This window comes from Myodes glareolus, chromosome 17 (assembly GCF_982192425.1).
Source record: "Myodes glareolus chromosome 17, mMyoGla1.1, whole genome shotgun sequence".
Taxonomy (NCBI): domain Eukaryota; kingdom Metazoa; phylum Chordata; class Mammalia; order Rodentia; family Cricetidae; genus Myodes; species Myodes glareolus.
This window is the reverse complement of record NC_142042.1, coordinates 24,552,124-24,569,456: the sequence shown is the minus strand read 5'-3', so window position 1 is coordinate 24,569,456 and position 17,333 is coordinate 24,552,124. Positions and strand designations below refer to the sequence as shown.

Here is a 17,333-nt window from a genome sequence, read left to right as displayed (position 1 = left end):
CCACAAATTCTGAAGGCACACTCATGAAACTATTTCCACAGCCTTCTCCATTTCCGTGGCACTGCTGCTTCAGCCTCCATTGGGTTATTTTCCTAGTGATGGTGTACTATATGGTCTAGAATGTGGGTTTGCCCAGGGGGGAAACTGTGTCATTTTAATCTCTCCCTGCTCTCAAGCTCCATGTTGCTCTGTTCAACATGCTCCTGCCTGGCAACATTTTATCTGATCTGTCAATCATTCGTCCCGTACCCCTTTCCATGTCTTGTCCTGATATGTCTCATGTTTCATCTTTTCTAAACTTTTTAAACCATACCCTTCCACAACTTTATTACTTAGATTCTGCTAGGAGGCTGAAATCCTGTTTAATGGCCCAGATGATGACTATATTGTATAATTAGCAAGGCCTCAACTAGTCTATTTAACAAATAAGCAAGAATTTAGATGAAATATGCTTAATACTTAATACTTCTATAGTAAGTTTGGATGAGAAAGTAAATGCTGTTGGCCACTGGCATCAACTGCACTGTGAGGAAGGCACACAAACATAGGCCTGGCAGCTCTACTGCACACATAAAGTCATCCAAACTTCCCCTGGTCACTCAGGCCTTCTGCTTCTGCACCCCTGTTAGTATAGCAGCAACCCCCCCTCCCTTTTAGAAGGAAGGGGAGAATAGGAAAAACACAACTCCAAACTCAAGTTAGATCAGGAAGTTGTGTGGCAATTTCTGGAATGTCAAGAGTAAAAATAAGAAAGCAAGAATTAATCCTGCTAGCCCCAAATGAGAAGCTGTCACCACGAAAGCTGTAACTTTCTAAATGAATCTAACACCTCTGAAAACTCTCACAACCATGCCAAGTATTTACATGTTCTCTCTGAACGTGGCATCTACAGCAAGTGGTTTTGGTCGTGAAGCACGCCATCTGTGTGATTACCCAGCCCTTGCGAGAGTACTCTGAACTCAGCAGTTGTACAACAGATGCATTTCAATATACAGTATTCCCACTCGCGTGGTTCAGAACGGGTGTTAGAAAACAACCAGCCTCCCCGAAAACTCAGACTGCATCTGACATTCTTCCAGACACCTTCCGTAGCCATCCTGCATGCAGTTCTGGAAGACGGAATTATCATAATAGAAGTACAGACCCGCGGAACAGGTTAGCCTGACCCGGGCCATCAGCAGCTGCTGTCACCGTCATTAGGAAGTCGATCAATCTGAGAAGTGAAATCAGATCACTCTTTAATATTAGTGTCATTCAAGTGGAAGTCTGTGGAGTTCGACAAATAAACCAGCCTGCAGGAGTTAAGGGGCGACCACTCCAGAGAAGGGAACCAAAGTGGTTTCCCTGTAATTCGGCTCTACCACGTTCCTAGGGGCCTGTCTCTTGAAAAAAATAGCATTAGGCTGTAGTTTCTGGTAAAAATTGAAGAACTGAATTCTGTCTCTGTCCTTTATATTTTATTTAGTTAAATACTCTACATGTATGCACTAAGGGATTTGAATTAAGTTAGCTTTAGTTATGGGAATGATATGTAAAGTTCTGTCTTTCAGACTGTGCATTTTAATGAAGGACACTGGGCAATCCCAAATCCCAGCCCCTCTACCTGCCTGTTGCCCCGGGATCACATGTTTCTTCAGGCTAACCATAAAGCCATGGTAAGAAGGGAGGGACATTCCTTATATGAACAAAGCAGCCTTTCCCACTTCCCTTCTTTTCCTGTGTTCCCAACCGTGGTGGTGTAGGGGGCACAAGGATGTCATGGGCACTGGAAATGAGCAAATTCTAAGAGAGAACTGATGGGCATTGTAGCAAAAACAATAAAAACCCAGAGACAGAAATTGGAGTTCAACCTGAAAACCAGAAAAGCAAAGCAGCCAAGCCATTTAGAGAAGTATTACCTCTACCAAGGCTGGGTGACTATAAACTAAGCAGACTAAGCCTCTCTCTCCTCCCATTTTATGTTCCCTCTAGCGCTAGGATTATAGGTGTGCGACTTTCTAGGAGTGGGATTAAAGGTGTAGGCCACCACTACCTGGATGTGTTTCTGCATTGATCTTGTGTAGCTCAGGGTGACCTTGAAGTCACAGAGATCCATCCCTCTCTGTCTCCCAAATTCTGGGTTTAAAGGTGTGTGCCACCATTATCTGACTTCTAGTGGTTTTAGCTTTGCCTCTGGTCTTCAGGCAAGATTTATTTGTCAAAATACAAATAATATTGCACACATGGAATTTCAAGAATTTAGTAGGGAAAAGTAGAAAAGGGATGCAAAGGAGTTCTGTATTTGTACAAGAAAATTCAAAGCAGTGGAGTGAAGCTGGCAGAAGAGTTATCAGTAACATCGTGCTGTGGATTTCAAGTGAGGTCTGCTTAGTGGTCTGCTCCATGAAGTGTGGGCCCAATCATTGAGAATTATTGGAACCTGAAGCTCATGGGTGGCTCAGTGGTTGAGGAAACATCCTGGGCAATGTAAATACGTCATATAAATACTGTTGGGAAACTTTAGAGGCAGGAGCTCTAATGTATTGATACAGAGAGATTTCAAAGTGCCTGGGTATTGTGACTCAGCAACCTTGCTCTGTTTTCCCTTCTCCTCCTCCTCTTTCTCCTCCTCCCTCTTCTCCTCTTAGTGAGAAAAGTAAGAAAAATATCATAGTTTCTTTAACTCATACTAGATCAGAAACTGGCAACAAGTTTTGAAATGTGAAGAGTAAAACTAAGAATTAGAGACCTAAAGTCCAATGAGTACAAAACCAAAACAATCCCCAACACATGCTAACAATGCATTCTGGGTCTGAGCAGGGAGGGGTGGTTCTTCATCCCAGCAGATTCTACCTGTTTCAAATGGGCAGGGAACAAATATGTTAGCCCCTCTTCTATGCCCATTGTTTTCAGGATTCCTAAGTAAATCATGTAGGTCCATGATTGTTAATACATTTCAATTAAGTATATATGACATAGACAGGATCTCTACATGAAAGATTCAGACAGGATTTCAATACAACTGGTCCTTCTGTGGCTGGCTCTCAGAACACATAGAGAAGCTGAGGGCTCAAACTAGAGGGAGGGAGGTAAGAATGCTCCTGTCCAGTGGAACTGGTGACATATGAGAAAGAGGTGAGAAAAGATATTTGGGATTTTATGCTCAGGAATTTGGGCTACTGAGTTTTAGTTTGAAGTAAAATGGCACTAGGGGAATGTTTAACTGCATCCTGGTTGCACTGTAATCCAAAGGGCTTCTAAGTGTACTTTCTCAGAAAGGACAATCAGATCTTGGAATAACCAAAGTTTATTTAGGCATTCAGGGGAACTTCATCAATGTTCTGCATTTCCAAGTAAGTAAAATCAATTTCTCAAAACTAGCAGGCAAGTAAAGGTTTGGTTTTCCCTCTTTAGAGCCACCTCTGCCTTTGTGTGTATGCCTCAGCATGGCTTAGAGATCTCCAAGACCAAAGCAGCAAAGGATCCCAGCAGTTTTGATGTTTCTTCTATGCCATTTAGATCTCACACTGGATCATGATCCATGCTTCCTCATTTAATGTCATGATTAAAAACAGTCACAAACAATATTAATAAGAAAGTAGAGGGACATTGCAAAAAAAGAAAAAAGAAAGAAAAGAAAAGTATCAGGGCACTGAGTAAGTGTGTGATGTGTGCGTGTGTGCATAATGCTTCCAGCTTTTGTCAAATGTAAAATATTCTCAATGACAAACGCAATTTCAAGTCAAGGGCATGGAAGATACAAACCACCCATGCTTAGGAAAATTTGACTTGTTGTTGTGGTATGGGAATCAAAGTTCCAGACAGCCTTACTGACTAAGATTCTGATAGAATACTTCTTTTCTTACCATGTTGTGGCTTCTGTTTGTGATGAATGTTTTGGCAGAATTTTGTCAAGTAGTGCATCCTAATTAACATGATGTAGAGGGAGGCAGTAAATAATTCTACCAATAACGAGAGAGTCACAACATGATGGGTATTTTGGGTATCATTTGGAAAACTTAATAGTGAGATGATTTGTAATGCATTAAAATTGAGAATGTTTTTGGAAAAATTCATAACAATAATGATGATAAATTACCAAACTTCTTGAAGCTTTTGAAAAATTTTTTTTAAACCAGCACTTTCCTTATCATATGTTCTTCCTGACAGAGTGAACAAGACTAAGGTTTTGAGAAGGGGGAAGTTGGGATATAGAGTGTAGGAAGTTTTTTATAACATTAAGTCAAAGTCAGAAACAATGAGAACACCTGAGTCCATTCTATAGATCACACTTTTTCCTTTATTCATTTTAATCTTAATTTAACTTTAAAATTATGTATGCAGAAGGTAATATTACCAGACAAAAGCCAAACTCAATTGGATGTGAATGCTAAGGCACTCTAAACATCTCAGCACGCGAATTCTGCAGCCACTAAGGAGAAAGTCTTTGCTTGTGTTCATCCTGATTGCTCGTCTTCTGTGCAGGGGAGAGGATGCATCGAATAGCTTCAGAACAACAAAAAGATAGTTTCCAACTTGTTTGTTACACGGATGGTTGACTACTATGGTGTATAATGGGAAGACTTCAGATTTCAGAGCTAATTCTACATCAATTCTCTCATTATTTAAGTGTTTTAGATGCAACTGTTTTGACAGCTATACTGTTTTCTTCTAGGGACCGATGGCCATGATAACCTGTAATACATAACTACCCTGCGGTATGATTGGGACAATCTCATGAGTCACATGAACAGGTTTAGCTCATTCCTGTCTTGGTGAACGTTCTCATTCATTTCAAGTCCTGAGTAAAGCCTTTGAAATCACCCTGGTTCTTCCTGCTTCCAAATTTAGACCACTACAAATTCCTCACATTGCATTTCTTCTATATTCTATTTCTTTTTCCACTGGACCTTCTTATCCAGGCAACTAGCTGTTAGCTAGTCACTCTGGTTAAATTGATGCTTTTAGGCTTAAAAAAAAAATAACCCATGCCACTGCCATGCTTAATGCTTCCAATTTCTAGTAGAGTAGCCTTCTATAGCACTCTCAGCCTGTGAGAGTGGAAAATGCAAAGGTCTCTGGAATATTCTACATGGCCACGAATTACTTGACACTCCTTCTATGGAAGTGAAGCACTGAATTTTCCTCCCTTTGAGGAAGTCTAGCCTCAGTGCTTTATTGGAATAACAAAAGGCATCCAAAAGACTGAAAGAATAGTTCTGAAACTGGATCTTGGGCCTGGTAGGGAGAAGGTAGTCTTCACATACAGCTCCATTGCCAACTCGTGAGAAGAAAAAGTCACATTGAAAGGTCCAAGAATGGCAAAAGCCAGGGACTGAGATTGGTGTGCAGTAGATGGTGTAGCTTCGGTGAACTGGAAGGAGATTTCCCGGGAGCTTTCCCACACACCTCGACTCAAATTATGAGCCATCTGCTTTCTATTTTTAAGTTAAAGTAGTCAATATAGGTGGTAGTTGTGGCACATAAATAACCCCAACATTCTCTCATGCCATGAAAGTATGGTTCTTGCTTCTGTTTTAGAGTGGATTCCTTTCTTTTCTCCTGCTTGATTACTTCTCTCCAGACTTTCTCTATTTCTCTATTTAAAACATACTGAGAGTCCTTATCTGAGTTGGTTTTTCCGGTCAGGCCTCACTTTGTTCACAACATTCCAGTTTATTATTTTATTTTTAACAATTGGCCATTGATGCAGGTGTGTATATAATGTGTTCTGATCAAGCCTGTCCCCATTCTCTCCCCTTCAACTCCTCCCCAATTCCTACTACTATTATTCCTTTTCAATTTCATACTTTTCTTTCTTTCTTTCTTTCTTTCTTTCTTTCTTTCTTCCTTCCTTCCTTCCTTCCTTCCTTCCTTCCTTCCTTTCTTTCTTTCTTTCTTTCTTTCTTTCTTTCTTTCTTTCTTTCTTTCTTTCTTTCTTTTTGTGAACTATAGAGTTTACATAGTACTGCCAGAATGTGAATGGATATAGGGGCAGCCTTTCAGAAGCTGCATCCCCAAATAGACCTGATTCTCCCTCTCACCAATTGCCAACAGCTTCTCAATTAGAGGTGGGGCTTCAAAAACTCTTACTCCATCCACACTGGGATTTTATTTGGCTTCATCTTGTACAGATCTGGTGCATGCTGTCACACCTACTATCAGTCTTTATGTGCATTTTTTTCTGTTTTGCTCTGGCTATCTTCTTTCACCTTTAGCAATGATTCTTGGGTGTTGGGGAGAAGTTGTGGGATTTTGATGTCCCGATATAAGCTAAGAACTTAACTGTAGTCTCTTATTTTTCTCATGTTGACCAGTTGTGAGTCTTTGTGTTAATCAGCATATGTGACAAAATGAAGCTTCTCATAAAAGGTTGAGAGGTGCACTAATCAATGAGTGTAATGATAAGTTGGTTTAATGCTATATCTACTTAGCAGTAGGTTATTCCATAGAGCCTATGGCCTATCTGGCTTTGTGTTTTGGTCCAGACAGTGTTCTATCATGACGTGCTAGTCTTAAATCCCATTAGAAATGTGGCTGATTACTCTCATAACAGTCATGCTGCTCTTGCTCCAGTGGGTATATCTTGACACACTACTCATTATTGTAACTTGTAGGGTTTAAATTCCTACTGGATACCTTTCCTAGCTTTTAGGATAGTACGAACTTTATTTCTCTATGTCCAATGATCAAACTATGTGTCATCTTCAGCAAGAGGGTCTTGCCATTAAGTTAGAGAGGGTAACCCAACCATCAGAAATGATTTCACCCAATTGTTCATTTCCCATTTATTCTTTTGGTAACAAGAGTAAACATTTTGAAACAAGGGTGTTTTTTTTTCTTCCATTGAGGATTGAACCTAGGACCTCATTCACACTAGTCAAATGATCTACCATTGAAATGCACCCCCCCCAGAAAGATCAGTTTTTCTATTCATAAAATGCTTTAAAAATACAATGTATACCTTTTATGAATTGCATACAAACACAGAGGACTTCATGATTGTTACAGCCATTCTTGCAACCCCCTTCTCCATCATCATCACCACAAACTCATGGAAGAAATTATTGAATTCTGAAAAAAATAAGACTAGGATGTCCTTAGATATGTACAGATAAGATAGAACAGTGAGGTAAGAAGAATTAGTAATATCCAACAACACCAGTCTCTCAGGTCACTTGAGTCAATGACAGCCGTGTATTTCCATTTTAAGATCTCTGTTAGAAAACTGATGGTTTAATTGTACTGTTTTTCTATTCTTCCTTGGGCTTGTGTCTCAGCATTCAGCATATCCTTTAGCCATAAAATAAAAAGGGGCTTTTTACATTTGTCCATCTTTAAAGTCATGGAACAGAGGCCTTGAGAATGTCAAGTGTGTTAATCATTTAATGAAGAGGCATTGGCCCATGTCAAAGATGAAAGAGTTAAGTTCAAAATCCAATTAATGTGAATTCTTGCTTATATTTTAATGCCTAGCAATCACTTATGAATACAAATATTATTTAGGTTACTGAGGTGGGAGAGATGATGAACAAAACTAATTTGTAGAAAGACGCTTGTCCAAAGAAAATTTAAGGGATATTTAATTTGACTTAACTTCAGTAAATTGATAAAACTATATATTTTTTCTTTGTTTGCTTATTTAAGACAGGGTTTCTCTGAGCTTTGGAGCCTGTTCTGGAACTAGCTCTGATAGACCAGGCTGACCTGCCTCTGCCTCCCGAGTGCTGGGATGAAAGGCTTGAGCCACCATCACCAGGCTTGATAAAATATATACTTTTAACAGGTACCATTAGAGCAAGCCTGAGATGTATGTGTGTATGTGTATGTGTGAATTTGTGTGTGTGCGTGTATTTCTGTGGTACACATTTTAATGTAGTTAGCCTTAGAAACAGACTGACTAGCAAGAAACTGAAATGTCAAAATGGAAATCCAGGTGTTGAAATCCCTAGGATCTCTCAAACTATCTTTCATCTCTTCCCCCATCAGCTTGTCTACCTGACTTTCTGAAATAACTAATCTGGAAAAATACTTTAGAAGAAAAAATGCATGGACTTGTTTTTTCCATCGTAATAAAGTGCCAGTCTTGGGTAGTGTTTTTGTTAAGCATCTCTGTTCCAGCTTTAAAAGTCAAAAGAAACATGGAAATAAATATATGAAAATGTTATTTAAAATGCAAAGTAGATTCTTTAGGAAAACAGCAAAGTCTGATTATAGGATCCCCCTGTAAATCTTATGATGAAGCATTCATGAAACCTGGTGGATGAAAAGCAATAAAGGAATACACAAATGGTGTCTTATTGGGGGCTTGATTTTTAAAAAAACCTATACTACCTGCTTTTGTAGAAGATAGATTAACTACCCTTTTTTAAAAATTATGCAACTACTATTCCTATTCTGAGAATTTACTGGGAACTAACAACCATGTTGTCATATGTGGTGGCTTTTCTGTGTGCTGGTATACTAGGATACTGCTCTGCAAGTTAAATACCCATTGATTTCTGTGACTGGGGCTGGGTTTTCTAAGGCAAAACATATTTGATCAGAGAGGGCACAAAGAACATTATAGCTGTGAACAGGTTGGGCTTTCCCAGAAAGAGGAAGGTTCCAACAATATAGTCCACTGAGTCACTGAAGTGGGGGGTGTTGTCTTTGGCAGGTGAATTTTCATGTACACTTGTATGTAAGGTAAAGGACACAGTCTCTCACTAAACTCTGGGTTACCTCACTCAAGGGCTCACATCTTCCTGTTTGCAAATGTGATGTGATGTGTTGGAGGAGAGGAGATGACAAGTATATGAAGATGGAAGAAAGGAAAAATGAGTTTCCTTCTGGACAGGGTGGAAAGCACCCCTGGGGCCACGGGGAGAGCACATTTTAGAATTGTCAGAGGTTGTAATATTTTATCCAAAGAGTCGAACTGTTCAGGCTTTCTCATGTGGAACAGCCTTATTTTCTCCACAACTCTTTGCTGTTTGTTCCAATTCATAATCTATTTTTTTTCTTTTGGAAAAAAGAAATTGAACTTTGAGATCTCCTCCCTAGAAATTGCAAGCTCAAATTCATTTGTAGGAAATATCACCTTGATCATATTTCTCAATATATTCTTCTTTCAGTAATTATTTTTGGTTGATTAGTTTATATTATTTTTAAAAATTAAGGCTGGTATATTTTTTCTTGACATTCATGCAATGCAGGAGGATGCATTTTTAACTAATTAACTGATTAATTAACATTTGTCTTTTGATATAGTCTCTCAAGTGTAGCCCAACATAGCCCAGGCTTGCCTCAAACCTAGTGGTCCTTCTTCATCACAAAGTTGTTTATTTTTTCTTTATGAAATATTGCATATAAAACACATAAAATATCAAGTTGAGAAAAAAGATTGGAGGGGAAGAGGAGTCCTCCCAAACAGAAGTAAAATTATCAAGAAAGGCCAAGCTCAGCTCATCTGTTTAACCTTGGCTTGCAGCATTCTGCATTAGCAGTTCTTACCTTTTTCAAATGAACAAGTCTTTTACTTGGCCCCATCCAAACCAAATCTTATTTCCTACTTCCCTACAGTCAGCTGCTGTCATTTCTAATGTGTTTGACAGTCTAAGCAGAAAAGGAAAAAGAGATCAGTATTATTCTTAGTATTTACAGTGTGTGTGTGTGAAAAAGACTACATTATCTTTTTCTTTACTATAAGATAAAGACAAGTCTCTATTCAAAGTAAGCAGCAGTCCTTGCTTTGGCAGCAACACAGAAAAGACTAGATGGTCCTCATACAAGGATGGCATGCAAAGTCAGTAAATAGATTTGAGCTCTTAGTTGATTATCTGCTCTTATTTGGTTCTGCGCTTAATCTCTTATTCTTTGCTTCCATGAATTCCCTTTCTTGTAGAAATCCTGATATTAAATTATTCTGTTCATGGGTGCTCCCCCATGCTGCCTCTGTGGAATGACTCTCATAGTAATGTTTTTACTGCTGCCTCTGCTCTTGCTGATTGCAAGTGCTCTTCTAGGACTGTGTGTTGGAGATTGCTGCGAATCCCAGAAAGGGCCTTACCCTTTCTGGGGAGTGAATGGCATGGGGTGGGGTAGGGAGAAGGGTGGGGAGAGATGGAGGAAGTGGGAGAGGAGATGGCTGTGTGGAATAAGAAAAGATTGTATTAAAAATAATAAAGAAAAAGAAAAAAAAGAAATTCAATGAGAAACTGATATTGATGCTGCATATCCAGAAGTTTTGCTGAAGTTTGAGGGAAGTAATTATCAACTCCAGTCACCATTTCGAACACGAGACCACAGTCAAGCGAATTGAAAGGATCTGTAAGAGTTTTCATAACTTACATAAATGCACTGAGGCTTTTGTGTAAGATTGATACTAGAGGATGCTTCTGTGGGAGCTTGGGAAAAGAGACTTGATTCCAAAGAGAAACAAAATGAAAGCTTGGATGGAAGTCAAAGGATGCCAGAAAAGAGTCATCAAAGCCATGCCACCAGAGAAACAAGCCACACATAGCCTCAGGTGATCAATGTCCCAATGATGGGAAGGGACACAATTACTAACCAAAGGTAAGCAGTCCTAATCTCACAACAAGCCTGTTTCTTGGTGAAGCTGTGATTCCTCTGACAGGGGGGTCAGCAGTAGAGAGAAATCCCTTTGGAGGGCAATGGTCTGGTGCCATATTGAGTGACAGTATATTGTTAGAAACTGAACTACTCCAGGAGCGTGAGATCAGGGAGTACCCACAGGCCAGGAAGCCTCACTTTGACCTGCCGCAAGAAAAGCCCAGAGAGGTGACTGTAGAGAGGCAGACAGTCTGGATCCTGATTGGCTGGAATGTACACTGGGAAAGATAACCCTGCTCTCAGGTGGTGGCCAGGAACAGATGTCATCAACTGAGCGTTACTGTTATGACATAGTCAGGGTGCCAACAATATAAACCAAATACACAATATAAAAACTATAAGGGAAAAAATACCAACTCACTTATCAACATAGAAACACTGAAATAATATAAAGTTCCTCATCAGCAACTTTTAAAGCTTAGAAAGCGTAGGAGAGAAGTAAGTGCTGACCAAGAGTTCCATGGCCTGCAGTGGTGTCTTAAAATTGATGCAGGAGCAAAACCATTTCAAGAGAAGCACAGACTAAGGCAGTTCATGACCACCAAGCTAGCACTGCAGAGGGTGCTTCAAGGACTATTATTATACATAGAAAGACGAACATCTCAATTTCCAAAGTCCAGGAAATGGTAAACTTCACGAGTTTAATAAGAGACAACAAGGAAGGAATCCATCATGTCTAATAGAATTACCCAGGAAATTCCTACTACTGATAGGGGAGAAAGTAAGAACAAACAAGAATTCAACCAATCATAAAAATGAACAAAATTGTGAGTTGTTGAAAATCTCCATAATAGTATTAATTTTAAATGGTTCCAACTCTCCAATAGAGAGATACAGAGCAGTTGACTAGATTAAAATCTATATCCAAAATTATTTTACCAGCAAAGGCACCTACAACCCAAGTGTCAAATGGTGGAACACAATAAATCAAGTGAATGGAAACTGAAAACCATCTGCTGTTGGAGGTATTCTGATAGATGACAAAGTAGACTTCAAACAAAAATTAGACAGAAGAGCTAAGAGTCCACTGCATGTTAACAAAGGCAGATATCCATGAAGACACCATATCAAGTACAAATACTTGTCCACCAAACACTGGGACATTCAGTTTTTTCAGTCACACTGATTCACAATGAAGGTCAGATAGGTTCAAATACAGTAAGGGTGATTTCCTTACCATTCTCCCATCTAAAATCCTACAATGTTTTTAAGTTTAAACTGTGACATGGATAGAATGGACTTAACAATCATCTACAGAGACTCTACTCAGCATAAACAGAATATACATTCTTTTCAGAAGCCCATGGGCTTCGTCTTTTAAATAGGGAATATTTTAGGCCCAGCACCAACCAAATACAGAATATCCCTTTGTAACTTATTTAATCACAGTGGAGTAAAATATGAAACAAATGACAAGGAAAACCATAGAAACGAAAGAATACATGGAGAGTGACCAATATACTGTTGAGTGACCAGTGGTTATTGATAAATCAGGAAGTTTAAAAAGTTTCTAAAGTCAAATGAAAATCGAAGCTACCAGAACCCTTAGAATACAGCTAGAACAGTTTTGAGAGAAGTTCATAGGGGCGCATGACTAAGCCATCAGGGAGCTCTCAAATAACTATCGTGATGCACCCAAGAGCCTTAAAAACAAGGACAACCCAAACCGAAGGCAACACGTGCTAAGAAATAAGATGGTCAGGAAGGAACTTAATGGGATGGTGATTTTGGAAGAGCTGATTAAAGGGAACCAAATCTGTCGCGAGCAAATCTCCATTCCTGGTGCTGTCTCTCTCTTGTCAACAATGTGAATGTGAGCACTGAAACTCCCGCGTGTTGTCCTGGAGTGTCACATAACCTTGAAAGTGGAAGACTTGATATTGGACATGGAGCAGAAATATAGGGGACTGAATTACTGCATCTTTAAATGACATCATGACTTCATAGTCAATTGTGGGCAATTTTCTATATTTCTTTTACACTGAGAATTTCAAAGGAATCAAAAACGCCATCAATATGAGCTGTGTCCTCAGATTAATCATAGCTAATGCAGAATAATAACCTTATTTCCAATTAACCCGGAAAAACATTTCATTAATTAATGATTGCCCTTATATATACTTGCATGTTAAGGTAGATAATTAGACTTTGACTCAATATAACTTTTGTTTTTTATGAAATACTAAAACACTTTGGTGTTAATTCTGCCATATATTGTACACATTAAAGAGGTATTTTTATTATATTACTGAGTTCAGTGTAGGGATCATGTAAACACTGAATCATTCCTGAGGTGCTATCATATGGCACTTACAGTGTGAGTACTATAAAATACCATCATTTGTTATATGAATTCTGTATAATAAACTTGGTGAATGGGCTCTCTCAATATCTATTTGACTACATGTAATACTTCCATATATCCTTTATTAATTCTATCTTTGTTTAAACAAAATAGCTATATATTTAAGTAATATAAAAATAGAGGTGCCATGATGCTTTTGTTATTAAAGGGAGAGAATAAATGAATTAATTTTAAAAATGACATATGTGGGGTTAGATGTATATATCAGTGGTAAAGTTCTTTCTCAATCTGCATAAGCCCCTTGGTTTGATATTTAGTACCACAAAAAGAAAGAAAGACAAATAACTCCATGGAGGAACCAGAGCAATATGGGAACTGAGTGTGATTTTTGGGTGCTCTCTCCCTACAAGCACACCAAGTTAGGTGTCTATCCATGAACCAAAGTACTTCCACAGCAGCCAAAGGAATCAAGGAAGACCACTGTGCACACTGTTAGTTTTGTGGAAGGGAAAGTGGATGGGACAGGCAAAGTCACTTTGAAGTAGGCAGGATGGCAGAGTTGCCTGTCTCATCCACTGTCCATGCCAAGGAATTCAGTATTTATAGAGATGCTTCCTGCTTGGGAACAAAGGGAGAATTAAGTCCAGGCTGTGGACTTACAATGTAGTTACATGAAGAATACTGTTTTTCATGACCCCTCCCATGAGGGCAAGGGACTGAGCCGGAAATCTGCAGAACCTGGAAGCTTCTACCACCCAACCTCCAACCTCATCAGACAGATCAGAAAACAGGACTCCACCTGCCAGGGACAGGAAAGCTAGCTCTTAGTGACAGGAGTCAGGTTTCCCGCACTTCAGCATCTAGTAGAAACTGAAGACCAGGAAGAGAGGTCAGAACTCACAGACCAGCTCTGGCATCAAGCTGAGACTTGGAAACTAGTGGCCACACCCATGTATCTGCCCTGTAAGTTCTGGCTATTAATGGTCCAGAGGCATGGCCACTATAATCTGGAGAGAGTGCAGCCCTGTGACCATAACACTCAGATATAAGCCTGCTTAGTACCAGCCTTGACAGTCAAGGGACTGTTTCTGTCTCTGGTCTCCCTACTTCAGGAGCACAGATACTGCTATTCTAGTATTCACCTATGGATGTGTTTCTGGAGCTGTCCAAAAGCCAAGAAAGGGGGCAGACATTGTTTCTAGACCGTATCACTGCCTGCTATAGTAGAGTTACACTGAATCCCTAGGACCATAGATATGACTTTGTGGCTGAGAAACTCAGCAATGGGCCAGCTAGTATCAACCTAGGTGGCCCCAAATCTGCCTTCACCAACATTTCTGTAACCTTAGGCAGTGTAGAGTTGGCGTAGAACTCCATTTGCTAAAGACAGGGTAGTAAGACTAAGACATTGCTCCAGATTTTAATGCTAGTGAAATTGAACTAGGTAGATCCTTGTAGCCACATTTCCAGGTGTACCTTTGGAGTCAGCCTCTAGAATGCCCCCCTCCAAATGCCGGGGGAAAACATATAAAAAATCCTCACCTATCAAGCTTCTATTCCTACTAGCATCACCGAGGAATGATTGCAATTACCTTGGTCTGTGAGTCCACCAATACAATAGGCAGCACGTGGAAATGTGGGCCTTCATCCAGCCCACATGCTGTGCCAGTCTTAGTAGGCTGTGAGCTTAGAGTGTAACCAGGCTTAGCAATGTTGACATAGAAGCCTGTTCGTGGCTTCTACAGGGTTGTAGGCAGAGGCTGCTTGTTCATTCCCAGCCACCTAGTACCAAAATAACCACACAGAAACTGTATTAACTAAAACACTGGTTGACCTATTAACTATTTTCTATTGCATATTTCTAGCTAGCTCTTATATCTTAAATTAACCCATGTCTATTAATCTGTGTATTGCTACATTGTTGTGGCCTACCAGTAAGGTTCCATCATCCAGCATCTGTCTCCTGCAGCACTCACATGACTTCTCATTGACTCTGCCTACTTTTTCTGTATATCTCTTCCAGCTTGGATATATTCTGTTAAGCTATTGGCCAAAAGCAGCTTCTTTATTAACCAATAGCAATAAAACATTCATAGCATACAGAGGGGAATCCCACATCACAGGGTGGCCCTCCAGAGCTGCACAGAATCTTTCAGGGTCTGACCTCAAGTCAATTAGTGTGGTTGAGTCATCCAGACATGCTCTGGACTCAGGGAGACACCTGTGAAAGCAGATTGGATACTCTTTAATTTACTTTTTAACAACATATCAAGAATGTGTTTGGCATAATCCTTGGTTGGATTGCCCTCTATTGCTGAAAAAGTAACATTCCACTAGCAGCAGACTCCTGGCAAGTTCAACCTCATTGCCATCTACTGCCAAGACAGTGGAAGTGACGACCATCTCTGAGAACACAGGTGGTCCACTTAGGATTCCAGGACAGAGGCGTAAAGCCAGATGAGGAAGAACGGAAAAACATCCAGTTCTACAATGTTAGATGATGTTACATGCCAACAATCACTGGACCTTCCGCTGAACCATTCCCTCACCAATTTCTCAAAGTTCCAGAAACTGACCAGGCGAGGGACAGCCTTTAGATAGAGAATTGGAATGGTCGCTTGAGGGGAGCAGATTCATCTTGAAGGAAACACTTAGAAACATTTCAATACTCTAACAGAGGTGCTTGAAGAAATAGGACGTACTTTTAAAACCCAAACATAATTATTTAAAAACAATTTTCAATTATTATACAAAATAATGATTTTACACTTTTTTAAACACACATCATCATTATTATATCTTATTCATCTTTGCAGCCCATACACTTTTCTCCCATCCATCCTCTTGCTCTCTCATTGATCTCTTGGCTTCCTCCCATATCCCTTTTTCCACCTTTATGTTGAAAGTGTGCATATGTGTATGTATGCAAATATATATATATATATGAAAGGGTAGTTTCTGCATATAAGAGAACATGAGAGATAGTTGACCCTCTCCAAGTTAACCTACTTTTCTACTCTGCCCACTCCATTAGACTCCCCTTTTCCCTTCAAAGTCCTACTTTAAAATTTCACGTGATTTAAATAGGCACATTAAAATTTAGGTTGTGCATAAGAAAGAAAACAAGTCATCCTTGTCTGAGCCTAGCTTACTTTATGTGACATAATAATATACAGCTGCATTCATTTTCTTGCTAATGTCATGATTTCATCTTTCTTTACAGCTGACTTCAAACTCCACTGTGGATACACACACAGACACTCACACACACACACACACACACATATCTGTATATCACATTTCATTAATCATACATCTATTCAGCTATTGATGGATACCTAGGTTAGTTACATAATTTGGCTAGTATTGTAAATTTTTCATCACTTTCATAAACATTTACTTAAAAGGAATTTCACAGGACAAAGATCGACACAATATCTATTATTTCAATGTAGTCTCAAGTGGATGTAACCAGGGCAACTTAAGAAAATGTAACTTGTGTGTAAAATTTTGGTTGGAGATGCTAAATTAGTTTGGGAAGGTTTTATGTGTCCTTTCATTTTTGACTGGGAAGAATTTTCCCAATCTTACACTGTCAGTATTGGTAAAGGAGCATTAGGAAACCAGAACCATTTGCTCAAATAGTACTGTATTCAAGATGTTTCTAAAGGTATATCAGTTTCACCAAATCCCTCAACTGGTGCAATCCGAGGGAATTTGTCTCTTGTTGGCATCTTAGTCCTGGAAGAATATTTCTGCCTTGAAAACTCAAAAGATTCTGGGAGCATCAGTCAGTTATGCATTCCTAACTGTCCAAGGACCAGTCCCCCAAGGCAATGGTCTTTTAAGAATGCATTCTAGTACAGGTGCTGCATCCTTCCCATTTCCTGTGTATCGGGAGTGTTCCAGATGCATCCAGAAACTATGGATAAACCATCTATTTGGTTAGACTGTAGCTCCTGGCAGGTCAGGTCTCAACCTGAAGCTAAGGACTCAGTCACAGTATCAGTCAGAGCTCTGTGCTCTATTCCAGTACAATGAATTAATCATGGTATGACTGGCAGAATTCTGCTCTAGGTAAGTTGTCAGTCCAAACTCAATTGCTACCAAGGTCATAGGAACTGCCTCTTTTGTATGTAGGCAATGCTCTACATGAATAGCTCTAACTGGTGTGAACTGAGTTATACGTGGTCTAAGAAAACAGCTCCATTCACTGCAAAAATCTTGGCCTATCTCTGTTATTTATCAGGTGGATGAGTCTTGCTTCTGGTCAGAAGCAAGAGCCAAAATGCAAGTCTGGGACCTTTGGCTTATCAGCTATGTTGGCCAGTCACAGGACTCACAAAGTGGCTCTTTGACAAGGAACCCCTTCCTTTTAATTGAAACCATTTGTTCCTTTGATAGGGTATCAAAGCCTGCTTCAACAGAATTTAGC

The 17,333-nt window shown here is 39.6% G+C and overlaps 1 protein-coding gene across 1 annotated transcript in view; it reads left to right on the top strand.

Annotated features, from left to right (window-relative positions):
• LOC146891197 (uncharacterized) overlaps positions 1 to 17,333 on the top strand; it is a 44,714-nt gene that overhangs the window by 3,053 nt on the left and 24,328 nt on the right. The window lies entirely within an intron of this gene.